Genomic DNA, 22,164 nt, shown 5'->3' with positions numbered 1-22,164 from the left:
GGATAACATATTTTTATAGATTTGACTCAGGTCTCCATATATTTGAGAAATAAGGCCTTTATCAGACAAACTTGTTACAAAAAGATCTTCCCAGTTTTCTGCTTTCCTTTTAATTTTAGTTGCATTGGTTTTGTTTTAGTAAAAATATTTTAATTTTAAACAATAAATATTTATCTATTTTACAATTTATAATGCTCTCTTTCTCTTCTTGGGTCCTAAATTCTTCCCTTATCTATAAATCTGACAGATAAACTATTTCACACTCTCTTAATTTGCTTATGGTATAATCCTTTATGTATAAATCATGAACCCATTTTGATCTTATCTCTATATACAGCATGAAATGTCAGTCTATCCCTAGTTTTTTCCAGTTTTCAAAGAAGTTTTATAAAAAATGAGTTTTTGTTCCAAAAGCTTACTATGGTCATTTACTATAATGTAGTTTGTACATAATACATTCTACTGATCGACCACTCCATTTCTCAGTCAGCATCAGATTGTTTTGATAATTGCCATTTTATAATACAGTTTTGAGGTCTGGTATGGTTAGACCAACTTATTTCACTTGTTTATTAATTCTCTTGATATCCTTGAGCTTTTGCTCTTCCAGATAAATTTTGTCACTACTTTTTTCAAGCTCTATGAAATAATATGCGATAGTTTAAATAAGTAGCTTAATTAATTATATTAATTTAGGTAGAATTGCTATATTGACTTAGCCTTTACATAAGCAATTAATATTTTTTCAAATATTTAGATCTGATTTTATTTGTTTGAAAAGTGTTTTATAGTTGTGTTCATATAGTTCCTGGATTTGTTTTGGCAGGTAGACTCCCAAGTATTTTATATTGTCTAAATTATTTTAATGAAATTTCTCTTTCTACCTCATGTTGCTGGACTCTGTTGATAATATATTGAAATACTGATGATTTTTTAATTTTGTATCCTGCAACCTTGCTAAATACTTTTTTCAATACTTTTTAGTAGTCTTTAAGTTGATTCTCTAGGATTTTCTGAGTATAACATCATCTGCAAAGACTGACAGTTTTGTTTTCCTTATTACCCATTATTTCCTTTTTTTCTTCCTTTATTGCCATAGTTAACATTTCTAGTACAATATTAAATAATAGAGATGATATTGGGTACCACACCTGATTGTATTGGCAAGGTTTTTAGCTTATCTCAATTACAGATAATGTTTGCTGATTCTTTTAGATAACCATTATTTATCATTTAAAGCTAAACTCTATTCATTCCTATACTCCATGGTGTTTTTAATAAGAATGGGTGCTATGGTTTATCAAAGCTTTTTATTTTCTGTATCTGTAAATACAATCATGATTTCTTTTGATTTTGCTATTGATGTGGTCAATTATGCTAATAATTTCCATAATATTGAACCAACCTTGCATTCTTGGAATAAATCCCATTTGATCATAGTGTATTATTCTGGTGATAAATTGCTGTAATCTCTTTTTTAATTTTTTGCATCAATATTAATTAGGAAAATGAGTTTATAATTTTTCTCTGTTTTTGCTCTTCATGATCTAGGTATTAGTACCTTATTTGTGTCATAGAAGGAATTTCATCCTTCTTTGTCTATTTTTCCAATTAGTTTATATAATATTGGTTTAATTGGTCTTTAAATGTTCAGTAGAATTTGTTTTTTTAATCCATTTGATCTTGTAGATTTTTTCTTAGGAAGTTCAATGATGACTTGTTCAATTTCTTTTTTCTAAGGCTAGGTTATTTAAAATTTTTATGACTTCTGTTAGTCTAGATTATTTATATATTTATGGAAATTCATCCATTTCGTTTACATTGTCAATTTTTTGGCATATAATTGGGCAAAATAACTTCCAACAATTGCCTTAATTTTCTTTTCATTGATGGTGAGTTTACCCCTTTACTTTTCAATACTAATATTTTGTTTTTTTAAATCAAATTACACAATGTTTTATCTACTTTATTTTTCATAAAATCAAGTTTTATTAATTAGTTCATTTTATTACTTTTAATTTTATGAATTTCTCTTCAATGCCATTTTTTGATTGTTTATCCCCCTTTCTTATTCCCACCCTCTCCCTCTTCACAAGTGTTTTGCTTCTGATCACTATTTCTCTAGTATAGCCTTCCTTTTATCAGTCCCTCCTCACCTTTCTATTATCCCCATCATTTTTTTATTCACCTCTAGTCTTTTCATTAGAAATGTTTGATACTCCTCTATTTCATTAAATATTCATTTTCCCCTGAAAGATTATATTCATTTTTCTGGGTAGGGATTCTTGGTTGTAATCCCTAACTCCTTTACCTTCTGGAATAATGTTTTCTAGGTCACCTGGTTCTTTAATGTGGAAGTAGCCAAACCCTGTGTAATACTGACTCAGTATTTGAATTGCTTCTTTTTGACTGTCTACAATACTTTCTGCTTCATCTGTGAGCTCTAGAATTTGGCTATGATGTTCTTGGGAATTTTCATTTTTGAATCCCTTTCAGAAGTGATCAATGGATTCTTTCAATTTCTATTTAGCTTTCTGGTTATAATCAGGACAGTTGAGCTTTTTTTTTTATAATTTCTTAAAAGATATTGTACAGCCTCATTCCCCCCTTTTGACAATGGCTTTCAGGTAGTTTAAAAAAAAAATTTGTTAGCCCTTTTGGATCTGTTTTCTAGGTTACTTGCTTTTCCAATGAGAAATTTTATATTTTCTTCTATTTTTTTTATTTTTTAATTTTATTTTATCACATCTTGATGTCTCATAGAGTCATTCATTAGTTTCCACTTGTTCATTTCTAATTTTTAAGGAATTCTTTTTCTTAGTGAGCTTCTGTACTTCCTTTTCCATTTGGTCAGTTTTGTTTTTTAGTGAATTACTTTCCTTGATAAATTTTTGTCTAACTTTTCCCGTGCTGCTGACTCTTTTTACAGGACTCTTTTGCTTAAATATCATTTTTCCCTAATTTTTCTTCTACTTCTCTAATTTGCTTTGCTTTTTAAATTCTTAAAGGAATTAGTTTTGAGCTTGAGAACAAATGATGTTTTTCTTTGAGGCTACACATGGAACCATTTTGACATTATTGTCTTATTCTAAGTTTCTGTCCATCCCCTTAGTAATTTTCTTATTTTGTTGGGGTTTTTTTGCTCTTTTTTTCTGCCTTCTTTAGGACTTGGTCCTTTGTAGTGAGAGTTTTACTCCAGTCTTACTCTATGTCCCAAGCTTTTTTTGCTGGGGTTCTGGGTCTCAAGCTTTCACTGGTCTTCAGGACTTAACTTTTTCTGCAGGGTAGACTTCCCTTCTGGCTTGTCCTGGATGGGAGAGAGATATTTAAGGCCCATCGACCTCTCCTAGGTGTGAGGTTTAGTTGCTAGCCTGTACCAAGGGTGAGACCTTGCTGATGGGTTGCTATGGAAACAGAATCTCCCCATTGTTAGGTTCCAAGGCCAGAGTCTCACCATTGGCCAGTCCCAGAAAGGGGCTTCACTCTTGGTCAGCAATGGAATAAAGGTCTCCCTGTTGGCTTGTGATGAAGAAGTTGGTGAGCTATATAAACAACTCATTTGTCTAGGGGGTTGTTGGTTTGCAGGAGGGAAGGGCTTCGATGATAGATTAACCTAGCCTTGGATCTCTGCTCTGAGACAGACTGTTCCTGTTGTAATTACTGCTATTGTGGCAGCCACTGCCTTGAAGCTCACTCCTCTCCCTTGGACCTCTTCTCCCCTCCAAACACATTGATATAGATTTTTCTTGTCACTCTGAAAATCTTCTCCTAGTCCAATTCTGAGACAGTTTTCTAAGTTGTTTGGAGAGGAATTTAAGAAAGCTTTAGGAGGTTCCTTCTTCACTCCACCATCTTGGCACCAAAAGTAATTAAATTTTTAAATTATCTCCAGGCAGCTAGGTGGGGCAATGGATAGAGCACCAGCCCTGAAGTCAGGAGGACATGAGTTCAAATCTGATCTCAGACACTTAATAATTATCCAGCTGTGTGATCTTGGGAAGTCATTTAACCCCACTGTCTTAAATAAAAATTTTTTGAAAAATTAATTATCTCATCACATAATAAGAAAGTATCACAGAAGAGCATAATCCTGAAGACATGCAGATATCAATTTCCCTTTTAGTGCCTTTCACTGAAATAATAGTATAAGCAGTTTGAGAAGTTGGGGTTCTTACTTCAGCTAAGTGATAGCACTTGTATCTTCCTTTTAAGAAAATACACTGACATGCCAAACTGTGAGCTCTGCATGTGTGTGTCTCAATCTATTTTTCTTCCCTTTTTTTAAGTAGTAGGAAGATTTATTAAGTTCTATTTAACTTTCAATACATTCACCCCAAGAAGAAAAATAGTGCTCCTCAATGATTTATGAAGTTAAGTTAATCAAAGGAAAGTCAAAGACACACAGAAAATCCAGACCCCATAGCCCTTCTTAACTCCTTATCAGTATTTATCCTGCCCAAACAAACCATCAAGACACTTTATATTCTTTACCAGGCACTGAGTTTTCAAAGGTAGGAACAATATAGAATACATTAGACATGATTGAATTGTTTTAATGAGAAATTTATCTCCTTAATGATGATGATTTTAACTCATATACAGTCCTCCTCCAACACACATTTTTATATGTGTAGGCGGTGTGTTGGACAGTGGGATTAAGAAATTAATAAAATAATACCTCCATGTACTAGGAGTATAATAGCATCTTACCTGATGGATGGATGTAGTATGTAAATTTGGGGGATATCATTATTTCCCTATACATTTGTGTGTGAATATGTGTCTGTGTTATATAAATTAATAAATCAATATAATTGTGTGATATAAACATAACACAAGGCCAGGAATAGTGGTGTCAAAGTAATGATACAAAAACTCTAGGATTTATGGGGGGAGAAAAGGAGAGTATTTTTAAATGGAAGGGAGGAGAGGGGGGTCAGGAAATGCTACATAGAGAAGGACGTGGTACCTGGGCTGAGCCTCGAAGAGAGAGAAGAATGGCAGAGAAGCAGACAGAGAGCACTCCAAGAAGGCTTAAAATTTAAGTGAACACTATGAGATGGTGCCCAAGAAAGCCACAGGAAATGAGCTGCTTTGGGGAGAACTTCACTGTTCAGTTCGAGGAAGAGGAGGGTCCTTCAGCACGCTATCCCCTGATGGGATCCCATCAGAAGACTGTGTTCCATTCCAGTCCTGGTATTTTAGGAAGGATTTGGGTAAACTGCAAATCACACAGAGGAGAGCAGACTGAGTAGTGAAGGGTCTTGGGTTCATGCTAAATCAACTAAAGGAATTAGAAATGTTTAACATGGAGGAGAGAAGATTCTGAGGGACATAAGGGCTGTCTCCAATGCATGGATGGCTGCCCCATGGGGGGAGGGGCTAAATTTTTTCTTCAACCAAAAGGAGAGCACAAGGAGCAACAGGTGAAAGTGGAAAGGGTAAATTTTGTTTTGATGGAACGAAACACTTAAAATTAGAGGTGGTTCCCTAGAGAGAGCAGTCCACCTTCAGTCATGATGGGGTTCCCTTCTCTGGAGGTCTCCAAATGAAGGTTAGCTACTTATGACTTGGGGATGTGGTTGTGTGGATCCCTCTTTAGATCTCAGAGTATCCACCATCCTTTCCAGCTGTGTAATCTATGACCTCAGGGTCACAGAGCCAGAAAGGATTTGATAAAAAAAAAAAAAAGAATAACAATTACTAGGGTAAGAACATGTGGATGGAGAAGAGTCTGTATTTAAGTTGGGGGGGGCTGGAGGAAGTTGGAAGAAAATATGGTCATGGATGGGCAATATGATGTGTGAAGGAATTGTGGGTAAACAGAAAAGGGATGGAGGCTAGATAAGAAATATATGTGCAAAAGAAGGGATGGAGGTGAACCTGACCAGCCTAGAGACAGTGAGAAGAAGACCGTAAAAGAAACTGAAAGTTCAGGTCTAATGATGGACTCATTAGGCCATCCAAGGCCCAGACTAGTTAGAATTTAAAAGAGGTTCAATGTCAGAGTGAAGTTTTTCAACATCTCCATTTCCTAAAGAATCTATGGAATCTATGTCTATGGAGGAGGCCCCCACACCTAGGAGATCAAAGGTCCTACAGATATCAAAGAAAGTATTCCAGATTGCCACCACCTCCAACACCTGCAATAAGTCACAAGCTCTTTGAGCGACAACTTTCCCATTCAGAAAACCAGAAAAATCATATCAGCTCTGCCAGGCAATACATAAAATCTTCTCACACTGTAAGCTAATGAACTGGTCGTGTGTTGTTCTTCACTGGGAGGCTTGGAGAAAATAAGTTCTGAAAAGCCCTCCATATACATACATACATGCATACATACATACATATATATGTACACTATATATACTATATGTACTATATCTACTATATGTACTATACCAATACTATCCTATACTATATAGATACTATACTATACCATACTATACTGTACTATAAACTTTTGATCCTCATAACTCTAACATAAAAGTTATTCTTGTCCCCATTTTATAGATGAGAAAATTGAGGTACAAAATATTTTTCTTTCTTTTTTTGCAAGGCAATGGGGTTAAATGACTTGCCCAAAGTCACACCACTAAATAAGTATTAACAGTCTAAGGTCAAATGGGAACCCAGGTCCTTCTGACTCCAGGGCTGATGCTCTATCCACTGCACCACCTAGCTGTCCCCAGGAAGGTTTGAAGGGAGAATTTGAACTCAGGTCTCATAACTTCAAATCCTGTCTTCCACAAACTGCTCCAGCAGTTGCATCTTTGTAGGTGATTGATAAGTTGGCATCTGTATCTAACTCAGACATTCTGGGATTCTTTGAAATCCGTAGGAAGGTAAGATGTGAAAAACTAACTCGTACCACCCAACAAACTCCAATAAGTCATGCCAAGAATGCCTGAATCCAAGTGAAGTGATGAATTGTAGTCTATTGTCTGCGGGCCAATCTAACTAGGCTCAGAGATAACCATCACCAGGCAGGGCCAAGAATATTTTGGCCACAACTGTTCACAAAAACCTTTCACCAAGTTTCAATCTGGGTAAATTAAAGGAACCTTTGACCCAATCTAAAACAGCATATCTTTAAAGCATGAGGCAACTACCTGTGAGATAGTTTGTCCAAATCAAACAAAAAACTGAGAAACAAAAGCTCTTTAATGATTTTACAATCCTACTTACTGCTTGAGGTGGGAGATGGGCTACTGCTTGCTCCAATTCCATTGCTATTTCCCGGCTCTCCCTCACCGTCATTACCCAGCAATTATTCTCCCCTCCTGAAGTTTCACTCAATCCATAGCTTTCACCCAATCCAAATCCTGGGAGTTGTTGTCTGTTGAGCTCTCTAATACTTCTCTCATTCTCTCTATGACCACAATGCTAGTTCAAAGGGTTTATCTCTTCTCCAGTCCCAACTCTCATACTAGGGACCTGCAGAATGCAAATCGGAACTTGCTCAAAACCTTAAACCCCCCAATTCCTCAGCTTATGAATCTCCCATTGCCTACTCCCCCCATCCCACCTCAGCTACAAGACAGGAATGGTAGCACTCACAAATGTACCGTTTCCATGTCCATGGACTCTGAAATTTCTTTATCTGATCATAATCTATTGTCATTCTCTTTCATCTGCCTTGCAACTCCAACCCTTTCCATGACCTCCAAACCCATTGCTTCCCAGTTCTTCCCCAAGCCCTCACCCTTTCTCTTGCTACCTTTTCCTTTCCTCTTTGTCATGACACCCTTTTTGAACTAGGTCAACACCACACTCTCCTCTTTGCTCCAGGCCTCCTTTTATTCTTACTGTTACAGCAGATCTTAAGCTTTGAAATCCCAGCTTTGGCTCAACTCTTACCACTTCCTGCCTTCACTCTTATTCATATAATACTAAGTTAAATTAGAGAAAATCATTCAGCTGTTCTGGCTAGGTCCACTACAAATTTGTTCCATAAGCTCCAGTGGACCCTCACTACTGCTACTCAGTCCTATAGCTCCCTTGTCAACTCATTATCTCACTCCCCACCACAGCTCATCTGAACCTTTTCATCCCTTTTCATTTATCTATTTCTTTATTTTAGGTGTTTGGAAGGCAATGGGATTAAGGGACTTGTCCAAGGTCACACAGCTAGGTAATTATTAAATACTCATGGCTCTTCCTCTTCCCAGGTTCTTAGCTGAGAACTTTGCCTCATATTTCTCTGAAAAAAATAAGACTATTCACTGAGAACTCTTTCTCCCTTCCTCACATCACACCACTCAGATGTTTTCTGTTACTGCCTCTGTCTCACATAATGAAATGACTTGTCTCCTGATCAAGGTGAACCCATCTCCCCTAACCTCAAAAAATTCTCACTTTATCCTCACTACTATCATCCAATATTTCTCCTCTCTTTTGTGACTAAACTTGAGAAGACCATTTAGAATAATCTACTTCCTTCCCTCTCATTCTCTTCTCAGTCTAACTTCTGTTCTCAAAATTCACCTGAAACTGCTCTATTCAAAGTTAGTTACCAAATACAATGACCTCTTCTCAGGCATCATTATCCTTGACCTCTCTATAGGTTTCTACACTATAAATCATCCTCTTCTCCCTAACACTCTTCTCCCCATATTTTTGACCCACTGCTGTCTCCTACCTGAAGGACTTGCTCCTTCCTAGTCTTTTCACTTAGTCTTTATCCAGCTCATTCCTGCTAACCAAAAAGATCCCCACAGGCTCTGGCCTGGGCCTTCTTATTTCTATATTTTACTGGTGATGTCATCAACTGCCCTTGGTAGGAAATATCTTCTCTATACTGAGGACTCTCAGATCTCTTTCTCTAACCCTTCTGTTTCTTCTGACCTCCATTTTTGTTTCTCTGAGTATACATATATATATATATATATATATATATATATATATATATATATATATGTATATATATCATTGACATTTACAAGATAACCCACAAACATCTTAAATTCTTCAGATTCAAAACTGAATTCATTATCTTTTCCCCAAACTCTCCCCTCTTCCCCTCTTCTTAAGTTCCTTCTTACCAGCTTCCCAGTCATCCAGGCTTACAATCTTGCAGTGATTATCATCTCTTCTTCTCTCTCTCTTTCCAGTTGAGAAGGAACAAGATGGCAACAGCACACCAGGTCTGATCCTATCATTCCCCTGGTCATTCAACTCCAGTAATTCTGGAGTTGACCTCCAGATCCTCTGTCTTTTAAAGTCTTTGATAACCCATCCTCCACCCATTTTTCCAGACTGCTTATACTGTGCCCCCACCCAGGCATTCAATGATCCAGTCATACGGCCCTTCTGGCTTTTCTTCATTTTATCTTCCAATGTGCAACGTTTTGACTCGTCCTTTGACTGGTCTTTCCCCATTCTTGTAACAGCTCTCATTATTTCTGATTCCTGACTTCCCTGATTTCCTGCAAGACTCAGCTAAAGTCCTGATTTATTCAAGAAGACTTTCCCATTCCTTAATCTCAGCTCATTCTCTCTGAAATTATCTTCCATTTAGCCTTATACATATTTTCCACATGTGTGTCTCCCCATTAGGTTGAATTCCTCGAAAGTAAGATTGTTTGGTTTTACCTTTCTCTGTCTCCCTGCTAGGTTTGACACATAGTAGGTGCTTCATATATGCTAGCTAGTTGGCTCAATTACAAAAATATGAGGAATTAAAGTATATTGTTATTTCCTAATATAGACAATCAAAAGTTGACTGACAAAGATTTCTTTCATTTTATTCAGGGAAGACTGAATTAATCTTTCATTGAAAGTGAGATAAAATGATTCAAAAGAAGTAAAAAGTGTGAGCAAAAGTCCAAAAAAATGGCTCCAGTTCTGTCTCCCTGCCATGTTCTTCTTAGGAACCAGGCTTGGGAGATAGTTTGGTCCTGATTCGTATGTCATTTGGTCAATTCTTTTTAAATAATAAAATCTGTGAATCTGTGGATTTTCATTGTCTGCCATGAGCTGGGGACTTTATTGATGTGGGGAACTACTAGTGTAGAAACTTCCTCCACTGATGGAGGCTGGCCACTTTTCTGTAACTTGCTGTCTTATAAGTTGTCTGAAGCATGGAGAGGTCGAGTGAATTGGTTATGGTTACACAGCAAGTATGTATTAGAAGAAAGAAAGAAATCCATGTTTTCTTGTGTATAAGGCTGACCCTTCATCCATTAACCATGTTCCTAAGTCTAAAGCAATCACTTTATTATAATTCTGTTTTCTCTAGAAATATTAGAAGTGGGGAGGGGGAAGATAGGATCAAGTATGTGCATCTCTGTATAGGCAGCACTCAACTTAAAAACAACCTGAATCTCAAAACAACTATTGATGTCCATATCTCTTTCTATCATCAGTAATAAGAACCATTGACAGGGATGGAACAACAGAGATTTTTGTTTTCTATTTTAGATTCTTTCTGTAAAGATGAGAGTCAAGGGCAGATGCTGAAAAAAATCAGGGACAGCTTGCGGAAAATGACCTCCCCCCCCTCCCTAACATGGGAACAGAGACCTAATACTATTTATTTTTAGTTTTATAATGAGGTATATGACTTTTACAATCACAGCAGAATTCTCTGCCTACAAGACAATCTCATTAATTCCACCCCTGCTCATTTGGAATGTATGATCATTTGGATAGGTATGGAGCTGAAATTTTTGTTGATATTATGGGAAGACAAAAACAAAAGAAAGAAAGTAAAGGACCGTTAAGCAAATGACTAGCATCCAAAGACTGCAGAAGGAATCGTTAAGCTTCATAAGAATAAAACAACAAACTATTTTGGGGGTAGATCAGAAGCAGACATTATAGACAACTTATATAAAATCATAAATTATTCATGTTTTCGAGACACATATCTAGTCATTAGAGTCATTCCCCAATGCACTTGGTAATTTCTTGATCAAATTCAAGTAATGGGTATTGGAGAGGATCCAAGGCACTGTTTTGAGAAGTCATCATCAATTCAAACTTTATCTGCCCCCATCAGACTGGGAATTCCATGAGGATGGAAACCCTTTTGAACTTTTTTCTAAACCAGAATTTAGGATTAAATGGTTGTTGATGGACTAAATGACTCTCAAGCTCTCACATGAAAGCAGAATATTTAAAGTAAACAGAAACATACATGATTATGAACACAGTCCAGTGTTCAAAAACCATAAGAATAAGAGGAAAAAAAGAAAGCATTCGATATTCCCTATAGAACAGGTCCCAAATGTGACCAAACTGCTTCTATCACTTGTGAGCTTTCTCTGTGCGGTTGCCACCTTTTAAGATGCATCCTGTTTGATAGAACTCATACAAACAACATAAGATAAAGCTGTTCCAGGAAATAGCAAAACTCAATTGTGGTTTCTTTGCCACTCCCAGTTCTGCCCAAGGAAGGTAGTCTTGGCCTCTCTCTCTCTCTCTCTCTCTCTCTCTCTCTCTCTCTCTCTCTCTCTCTCTCTCTCTCTCTCTCCCATTCTACTGTACATAACACTTCATTCTCAAAATGCATATGGAAAAAAAGTGCTATTGGGGAAAAATCCTGAATAATGTCCATGTGAATGGTCAATTTATTATGACCAAAAAGAGAGTTCTAGAAGAAGACTTGGCCTCAATCAGGAACATAGGAGCTGTGAGACCCTGGTCAAGTCCCTCTATCTCTCAGTGTCTGAACTCAATAAGACTCAAAGTTGCCAAATAGTTATCGATATGAATTTAGGAGCAGATGTCTCCTCACTGAGCATCCTGTGTACCAATAAAATCACAGGTCTAGCACAAAAGTGGAGAGGGGAAAAGAAGAGGAAAGGGAAAGGGGAAGGGAGAGAGAGAAGGAAAGGGGGGAGGAAGGGAGAGAGGCAGAAAGTCACACAGAGGGGGAAGGAGGGGAGAGAGAGAGAGAGAGAGAGAGAGAGAGAGAGAGAGAGAGAGAGAGAGAGAGAGAGAGAGAGATTATTTGATCCTTATTTTATATTCTTGGAACCTCTCCAGAACTTGTCCTTTAGTACAACTTTGGGTTATTTTCACTAACTAGGGAAGGTGATGTCAGAGCTGAGAGAGACAGAGAGACAGAGAGAGAGTGAGAGAGAGGGAGAGACAGACAGACAGACAGACAGACAGAGACAGAGGAAAAAGGGAAGAAGAAGAAGAAGAGAGGGAGAGAAAGGGAAAGAGGAGAGGAAGCTAGGAGGAAATGGAGAGAGAGAGAGAGGAAAGGGAGAGGGAGGGCAGTAGGGAGGGAGAGGGAATGGGAAATTGTGACTAGAGCAGCAAATCAAAATCAGGATGGCCTGGGTTCAAGTTCCAGCCCTGATACATACTGGTTGACTGCCTGTGACCCTGGGCAAGTAACTTATCTCAGTCCTTGAGACAACTAATCCAACTTTCAGATTACAGAACAGATAGTAAACAGCTTTGTAGAGGAATTCCCTATGCTAGTAAGATCACATGTCTTACACACACATATGTTCATACCCCAGCACACAAATACACAGATATATACATGCATTCTTCCTAGATCACATACAAGCATACCCATCCAGAGACACTTAAAAGGGGAAAAAGGATGAAGGATCATAAGCACGGGAAAGAGCAGGTCATAGGACAGAGGTAAAAATACAAAGCCAAAGACCTCCAGGAAGCCCCTGCCCTTGGGTCTTGTGTCTCACATGTGACACTCATGAGATTTCTAATGAGGGGAAAACATGCAGAGAAGGGGGGGAAGCCAAGTCTAAGACAAGGAGGGTTAATATTCAGAAATTAGTCATAACCGCAGAGATAACATTCATTTTTCACCCAGAGACTTAACTGATTTATTTTTAACTTAAACTAACAGACTGTCTGAAATTGACTCAACTCATTTTATAACAATTTCAAACCTCAAAAAATTTTTTAAAAGTCATCTAGCTTTGGACACTATGTTGAAAAAGGACGTAAAGTCAGAGAAGACGGAAACACAGACTGAGCATCTTCTTTCCTGGAGCTTGCACCAGAGGCTTAATGAGGAGGGGCCTTATTTCTTTCAGAATCTCTCATTGAGTTATCTGATTTTTGTTTGATACTTTTTGGAGTCTCTCTTGCAGAATCAGAATTGGTCCTTTAATACAACTTTTGATCACCATCCACTACCTAGGGAAGGTGATACCAGAGCTGAGTTTGGGTGAGGTCTGGGTCCAAGATGAGGATGATTCAGCTTCCTGACTTCAAATTTAGCCCCAGATACTTATCAACTGGGTGACTCTTACTAATAAGCGTTTAAATACCTATCCGCAAATGACTGTACTTTCAGTAATTTTATTACATTTGTATTTAATAATCTCATAGATATAACTTTAAGGATGTTCATGAATTTATGAGCAAGACAAATTATTAATTCAGTCCATGAAGATATGTTTGCTTATTAATGAATTCATATAGAGATGTTTGGAACACTTGCAATAATTCTCTGCCTACCCCTGCCCCACTCCCTCCCCCAATGAACAAGAATGCTATAGATTTAAAATACCAGTCTGCACCCATATGTGGAGTCATCAAGATGCTACAGTGGTAAAAGTGCTTGGTATGGAGTTAGAAAGACTGGAGCTCAAATTCAGTCTCATACATGTACTAGTCACTTAACTCTCTGTTTCCTTCTCTGTACAATGAGGATAACACCACCTACCTCACAGAGCTATTTTTGTTTTGCAAGGCAGTGGATTTAGTGACTTGCCAAAGGTCACACAGCTAGGTAAAGTGCCTGAGTTCAGATTTGGACTCAGGTCCTCTTGACTCTATCCACCGCATCCCCTAGTCACCCCCGCCCAACAGAGCTATTTGCAGGAACACAAGAGATAATATTTTAAAGCATTTTACAAACAAAACAAAAACCCAGAGAGGTCTGGTGCTTTCTTCAAGGTCACAGAGCAAATGTGTGGTCTGGTTTGTTAACAAAAACAAAAGAAATATTAGACATTGATTTTTTTATTTTATTTTTTTAGGTTTTTGCAAGGCAAATGGGGTTAAGTGGCTTGCCCAAGACCACACAGCTAGGTAATTATTAAGTGTCTGAGACCGGATTTGAACCCAGGTACTCCTGACTCTAGGGCTGGTGCTTTATCCACTATGCCACCTAGCCACCCCCTTAGACATTGATTTTTGACCTAAGAAAGTCATAATAGTCTTGAGGAGATAAGAATACATCTGTGAAATAAATATGGAGATGAGATAATGAGGCATGGAAGGAATAATCAGCATCTTCATGGCCACCATTTACATAGTGCATTGTCTGTTTGGGAGATTATGGTCCCCAGGTTGGGGTTTTTCTCTGCTTTGCCTTTCAGTTTGACACCTCATCCCACATCGTATGACACCTCATCCCTTATCAGACCATAATTTGAACATCCGGGAAAGAAAATCATCTGAGTGGTAAATCAAGTCAACTTCATTCCATTTGACTCAAAGTTCACATGGCCAGTGCCTCTTCTGGGCTAGACATTGGGAGAGACCTGACTGAGAGAGCATGTTCCCCCTCCTGGAGTTTGGGCATATGATTCAGACAGAGATCTGCATTAGGGAAGTTTAAGCCACGTGTGTGGTCTGAGGGGCACGAAGGGAATCTTCCTAAGAGAGATGGAGTTTAAGCTGAACTTTGACATAAAAATAAGAATTCTGTAGGGCAGCTATGTGGTGCAGGGGATAGAGTGCTAGGCCTGGCATCAGGAAGAGTCATTTTCCTGAATTCAAATCTGGCCTCACATACTTTCTAGCTGACTAAGTCACTGATTTGTCTCAGTTTCCTCATCTGTAAAATAAACGGGAGGAGGAAATGGCAAATCACTTCAAAGTCTCCACCAAGAAAATCCTAAATGGGGTTCCAGAGTCAGACATATCCAAAAAAATGACTGGAAGAATCGAATAGATGACAAAGGAGAGGAAGAGCATTCTAGAACTAGAATAAGCCAAGTAAGTTCAGCCCACAGGAAGCCCCCATCTCCTCTCTCTAGAATGTTGCCCAGGTCCTCATGCTAAGAATGCCCTCCTCCCTCACCTCCAAATCTTTGTTTCCTTCAGGACACATTCTGTAGGTGATGTGATCTGAGAATTCTGTTTTCTAGTCTAAAAGGGGGGCTTCTTCAAAAGCACAAATATTGGAGCAGCTAGGTGGCACAGTAGATAGAGCACTGGCCCTGGAGTCAGAAGGACCTGAGTTCAGATCTGACCTCAGACACTTAATAATGACCTAGCTGTGTGGCCTTGGGCAAGTCACTTAACCTCATTGCCTTTCAAAAAAAGAAAGAAAGAAAAAAGAAAAAAAAGCAGGAATATTGAGACTTAAGCTATGAGCAACTAAATTTGTGACTTCTGAGTCCAAATTCCATACGTGAGTTAGGGTTATTTTTTGGTTGGTCGGCCAAGCCCTTTGCATTACATACAGTTGGCAACCTAGATGTCTTGGGGGAAGAGTGAAGAACAAGTATCACTGTCTACAGGAAGCCCCCCAGCTAGCACACTCCCTCACAAAATGGAAGTTTTCTCATAAATATAAACATAAAGTGAGTAAGACTGGTCGATGAGAGTCAAGGCCTGGGAGCATGTACCAGGGCTTCTGTTTAAAGCCAGCCCACAAAGGACCTTGGGGAATCTGCTTCTAGAGCTCCATAGCTACCCATGATATGGGGGGGGGGGTCCTGGTCCCCAGTTTAGAGCACAAATGGATATTCTGTGGCAATTGTCTGTCTACTTACTGTCTGGCAAAGGAAAATCGTTTTCATTGACCACTGAACCAGAAGTGTGTATCACAAAATTACTCATCAGTCAAACTGAGGCAACTTGTTTGTTCCTTCTGTCTATGCAATATAAGGATAATTAGCAAGGACCATGCAGTGAGCCCCAGAGGACTGGTGGTTGGCATCCTTCCTCTCCCATTGGGTTGACTCCGAGTCCTTGACTGAGATGAGCCCATCTGCTATGGGTATATTGGTTTAGGACCTTGAGATATCATGAAAGGTTTAAAGTCAAGCCATGGAACCCAAGAAATGAATCATTTTATCAGTAAAAACCGTGGTACCCTGCAAGAGAGGAAGTGGACTCTGTAAGGCAAATTTTTGTAGCCGCCAGTAAAAGTCTGAGATCACTCTTAGGGATCAACTGAGGTAGCCAAAGAGAGGTTGCCCAGGTCAGGTGGATATTTTTGTACTTTGAGTCCGGTCTATATTTTCAGTAAATATCTCTTTGCAAAAGGGAGGGGGAAGGCATCATTAATCATTGGAGAGCTCAGGAGAAGGGGGTCCTTGTCTAAGCCTGAATGGAGAAAAGAGGGAGAGCATTGCATATGCAGGGGACTCTCACACCCTTCCCAATTTACCTTTCTCTTCCTTCAGGTTCATAAACCTCACTCTAGCTTTCCAGGATAGACAGGATCCTCAAACCTCTCAAATTCCCTTCAGTCCCAAGGTCACATCTGTTTTGTGGAGGGAGGTGCATTAGGTTACTTGTCAGAGAGCACCCTGGGAGCAGGGTGGAGGTAAATACAAATTGATCAAATGAGGAGGTGGGGGTGGTGTCCCTGAGCAGGTGACTCATGGTTTGGCCTTGGAACAAGATCAGGACTCACAAGCAGAGTCCAATGCTATTCGTATTCTAATATTCATCTTTGCTCCCATATCACCACATGTTTCATGAGATCAAGGATCTCACCGCTGTTTTATGTCCCACCATATCAACTGTGCATACAAAAACACAGGAAGAATCTTTGACTTTAAATGGAGGAATCCTTTCCATCAAAATAGGCCAAGCTCCATTTAAGACTTGATAGAGGGGGGCAGCTAGGTGGTGCAGTGGATAAAGCACCGGCCCTGGAGTCAGGAGGATTTGAGTTCAAATCTGGCCTCAGACACTTAATAATGACCTAGCTGGGTGGCCTTGGGCAAGTTACTTAATCCCACTGCCTAGCAAAAAAAAAAAAAAATGACTTGATGAGATATCCTTGATAGAACATGGTGCTGGGACAGTCATTGACTTGTCCAGAATCACAAAACTTGAAAGCATCAGAAGAAGCATTTGAACCCAGGTCTTCCTGACCTCAAGTACAGCATTCTTCCTACTACACCAAGGGACTACGTTGTTCATAGTAGACACATAACAATGATCTGTTGAGTTAAATTGAATTGTGAAAACACACACACACACACACACACACACACACGCAGAATTCAAGTCAATAGATATTCATAAAGGTCCTTGAGTGTGCAAGTGAATTAAGGTCTCATCCTTTTATTATTTTTGCTGCCATAAATAATAAAAGTAATTAATTTTACAGAAATTATGCCTCTTAATCTTTTTATAGATCACAAGGCAAACATAAAAATGAAGTCATCCCAATGCTGGAAAACCTTACATTTTGATGGGAATAGAAGTATCTTATTAACCAGGAAGATGAAGAAAACAAAGTTCACCTAGAAGTTGGTCCCTGAGTAAAACTTCAAAGAGAGACTGAACTCCGAGAAGGTCTGGGAGGAAGGGAAGAGAAAATAGACTCCAAGGATGGAAAGCTCTGTCTACAAAGAAAAGACAGATGGGGATAGACTGACCATGAGTGTGTGTGGGGCGGGGGGGGAGAAGTTGTGTGGCAGAAGCTAGGGGCACACCTGCCATCCCCCACACACACACACAAAGACCCTTCAACAGGACTGACAAATTGCTCTGAAAGTCATCTTTGCCTAGTGTAAGGAGGAGGTAGGAGAGGGTAATTCACTGAAAAGTATTTAAACATCTAAAATTATTTCATAAGGAAATAATTAAAAGAGTGATGAAAAGGCCACCATGATATGTGAAACATGGACCCATAGGCATAAGAAAGCAGGATTTGTTTAAAGAGGGGGGATAGACACAAGATCTGACTTGAGAAACTGATATTTTCACAGAAAAATGAGATTTTTCATTTTATACCTCCCTTGCCTTCCACAAAATTGTTTTCCTGAATGACTTCACTTAGACTGCTGACTATCCTTTAAAAATATAGTATCAGGAGACTCCAACCAACAGATCGGAACCCAGCTGTGGATCAACAAACTTTATTTTTCCTTTTATTGGTCTTGTCATTAGATTCCCTTGCCCCTAACTTGACTGGTGCTTCCATTGGTCTTCAGAGTGTTAGCAGTCTGGTGGTTGACCGCTCTCAGGGACTCAGTGATAAGCATAAGCCCTCTTCCCCCTTCCTATGCCCCCATCAGCACACACATTCATGCACATACACTATTCCCTATCAGCAGACACAAGCTTCCCCTCCCCATCCCCCAATGATGAAAGCAAGGTTGTGGGAAAATGAAAGCGTCTCTTCCTCCAAAAAGAAGTTTTGAAATATCCTCTCTGCAACTTATTATTGAACTATTTCCAACATTTTGCATCACGATAAAGGATTACCCACGGCCATGTGAAAAAATGCTCTAAATCATTAATTATTAGAGAAATGCAAATTAAAGCTTCTCTGAGGTACCACCTCACACCTCTCAGATTGGCCAGTATGACCAGGAAGGATAATGATCATTGTTGGAAGGGATGTGGGAAATCTGGGACACTATTACACTGTTGGTGGAGCTGTGAACTCATCCAACCTTTCTGGAGAGCTATTTGGAACTACACCCATAGGGCAATAAAAACGTGCATACCCTTTGACCCAGCAATACCACTACTGGGTCTATACCCTGAAGAGATGAGGAAAAAGGGTAAAAACATCACTTGTACAAAAATATTTATAGCAGCCCTGTTTGTGGTGGCAAAGAATTGGAAATCATGTAAATGTCCTTCAATTGGGGAATGGCTTAGCAAACTGTGGTATTTGTATGTCATGGAACACTATTGTTCTACTAGAAACCAGGAGGGATGGGATTTCAGGGAAGCCTGGAGGGATTTGTATGAACTGATGCTGAGTGAGATGAGCAGAACCAGAAAAACACTGTACACCCTACCAGCAACATGGGAGTGATGTTCAACCTTGAAGGACTTGCTCATTCCATCAGTGCAACAATCGGGAACAATTTTGGGCTGTCTGCAAAGGAGAGTGCCATCTGTATCCAGATAGGGAGCTGTGGAGTTTGAACAAAGTACAAGGACTATTCCCTTTAATTTAGAAAAAAAAACCAGATAGCTTATTGTCTGATCTTGTTACCTCTTAGACTTCTCTTCTCTTTAAGGATCTGATTTCTCTCTCATCACACCCAATTTGGATCAAGGTACAACATGGAAACAAAATAAAGACTGACAGAGTGCTATATGGGGGGGGGAAGCAAGATTGGGGGGAAATTGTAAAACTCAAATAATATCTTTAATAAAAATAAATTTTTAAAAAAAGAAAAAAGATAAAGGATTACTAAGATTTTAAAAGAAATTCCAGATGCCAGTCAAGTCAATAAATCAACAAGTGATTGAATACTGTCCTAAGAACTGGGGATAAACAGGACAAGCCTTGCTTTCAAGAAGCTTACATTCTAACAGGAGAAGATAATACGTAAAAGAAAGATGAAAAGGGAAGAGGTTGAAAAAGAAGTCAAGTTAGAAGCTTGGAGAGGAATGAAGCTGTGAAGGTGGCTGGTATGGACAATTTCCTTTAAATGATTCTGGAAAGATTTGACCAATCAGCAGAAAAGGCTGCAGGGGAAGAGTGATCTCCAGGGGTTTTATAATTATGACTCTGGATATCTTTTCTTCCTAAGCAAAATTTGTATCTTTTTCAAATCAAAATTATGGAATTGGTAATTCAGGGAATTTAACTTTTAAATTGATCATCAAAGAGTTAATTCAGTATTATTTTGTGTTCCATACTGATACACAGCTTTGTTAGCTATTGCAAATATCCAAACAAGGGGGAAAGAAAGAAAAGAAAGCTCTCGATTTTTTCAATTTGGGGATCTTATAGTAAGAAAATAAGGGAACATCCTGGGGTGGGGGGACCTTAGGGCAGGATGACTCTCTTAGCCAGGCAACTGAGTTCCCAAACACCTACTCTGGCCAAAGCCTAAAAATAACACCAGACTGAATAAAGATCAAGAAATAAAATGGGGAAATTCCAGTAAATGATGTCTTCTATTCCAGAACTGCACAAAAAGTTAGTTAAAAGTTGATGGGCAATAGGAAAAAGGGCCCTACCAGCAAAGCCAACTAGAGTCCAAGCCAATAAGCTCAAAATCTCCAAGTGGAGAGATCAGCCAGAGATAAGTGTAGCCTTCAAAGTTCTGTTTGCTGAGTTAAAGAGTAGGGCTCCAGGGGCAGCTAGGTGGCACAGGAGATAGAGCACCGGCCCTAGAATCAGGAGTACCTGAGTTCAAATCCGGCCTCAGACACTTAATAATGACCTAGCTGTGTGGCCTTGGGCAAGTCATTTAACCCCATTTGCCTTGCAAAATCCTAAACAACAAAAGAGTAGGGCTCCATGGGGGACAGGGTACATGGAGGGGGGGGGGGGATGAGCAACGGTGATGAATGAGAGTAAAGCAGTGCTCAAACCATAATACCACAAGTCAAGGGCTACAAGGATTCATTCACTTTGTCTTTGGATTCCATCCTGAAGATATAGCGTCCTGAACCTCAAAGGTACAAAGGTGACTATTGCCAAGAGATAGAGGTCTGAGATGAGATGACGTAAATCAGAACCAAGTTGTACCATCCATGCCACCTAAAAGCTGAGCAGGATGTGACACCTGGTGCTGACACAAAGACCCAGTTCAGGATCTTAAACTATAAAGACCAGTGAAGATGCAGCCTTTATTGTTGTTATTCAGTAGTGTCTGACTCTTCTGATCCCATTTGAGGTTTATTTGGCAGAGTTACGGGATTGGCTTGCCATTTCTTTCTCCAGCTCATTTTTCAGATGACTAAACCAAAGCAAACAGGGTAAAATGACTTGCCCAGGGCCACACAGCTAGCGGGCGTCTGAGGTCAATTTGAACTTAGGAAGATGAGTCTTCCTGAGTCCTGGTTCAGCACTCTGTACTCTGCACAACTTAGCTGCCCTACAGACTTTATAGTCTTATATTCTACTCTAGTCTACGTGTATATTATTAGTTACATTCTTTATATCAAAAATAAATGATAATAGAGCCTGAAACACTAAACAAAGTCACAATGATTGGATGAGAGTAAAAAAGAAAAAAATATGAGGAGGGAAACATTTTCCACAAAGATTGTTCGCCTACTTAGAAGAATTGAGGCAAAAAATGAAAAAAAAAATCACTGGAAAAAAATAATTTGAAGTAAAATAGCTTATAAGATAAATGGTAAACCTGATCCACACAATATCCTCCTTGAAAATAAGAATAGACCAATCAGAAATCAATGACTAACATGAGAAATACCAAAAATTTATATAGAATGCAAGGGAGTGCACTGAACAAAGCACACCCTGGAAACTATATGAAGAAAATTATAGAAAAAAAACTTTTTCTGCAAATAAAATCAGATTTAAATAATTGAAGTAACATTAGTTACATTGGGGTAGACAGAGCCAACATAATGAAAATGATCATTTTACTTAAACTAATTTATATATTCAATGCCATCTCAATTAAATTACCAAAAAAATACTGAGTCAGATAAAATACTGAGCAGAAAAAAATCAGGAATATCAAAGGAACGAATAAAAATGTAAAGGAAGGAGATTTATCAATACCAGCTCTTTAAGTATATTTTAAAGCAATAATTGTCAAGAATATTTGGCGCTGGCGAAGAAACAGAAAGGTAGATTAGTGGGGAAAATAGAAATAAAATTTACAGCAGCAAATGACTATGGTAATCTTCTATTTGACAAGTAGAAAAGATGGGAATAAGAATTTATTATAAGGTTAAAAATTTGGGGAAACACTGGAAAGCAGTCTGGTAAAAATTTGGTATAGACCAATACCTCATACCATTTACCAAAATAAGGTCAACTTGAATACATGGCCTAGATACAAAGAAAGATATTAAAAGAACACCAAGGAATATTCATCTGTTGGACTCATGGAAAGGTGAACAATTTATGAATAAGCAAGAGACAGAGCAAAGTGAGATATTAAATGAATAATTTTGATTCCATTAAATAAAAAGGTTTGTACAAATAAAACCAATGAAGCCAAGATCAGAAAGAAAACAGAAAATTGGAGGAAAAATTTTACAGACAAATCTACAAGAGTATGAGTCATTTCCCAATTGTTC

At 38.6% G+C, this 22,164-nt stretch overlaps 1 long non-coding RNA gene across 1 annotated transcript; it reads left to right on the top strand.

The window, feature by feature from the left end:
- The first annotated feature begins 3,465 nt into the window (after positions 1-3,465).
- On the top strand, positions 3,466-18,408 carry LOC141491577 (uncharacterized). Its single transcript, XR_012469647.1, has 3 exons — positions 3,466-3,537; positions 14,319-14,403; positions 17,324-18,408. It is a non-coding gene; the product is annotated as an uncharacterized LOC141491577 (long non-coding RNA).
- Positions 18,409-22,164: the final 3,756 nt, after the last annotated feature.

The sequence above is a fragment of the Macrotis lagotis genome, chromosome 6 (genome assembly GCF_037893015.1).
Source record: "Macrotis lagotis isolate mMagLag1 chromosome 6, bilby.v1.9.chrom.fasta, whole genome shotgun sequence".
NCBI lineage: Eukaryota > Metazoa > Chordata > Mammalia > Peramelemorphia > Peramelidae > Macrotis > Macrotis lagotis.
Note: the sequence above shows the minus strand (reverse complement) of the source record. Positions and strands in the feature narration are given on the sequence as shown.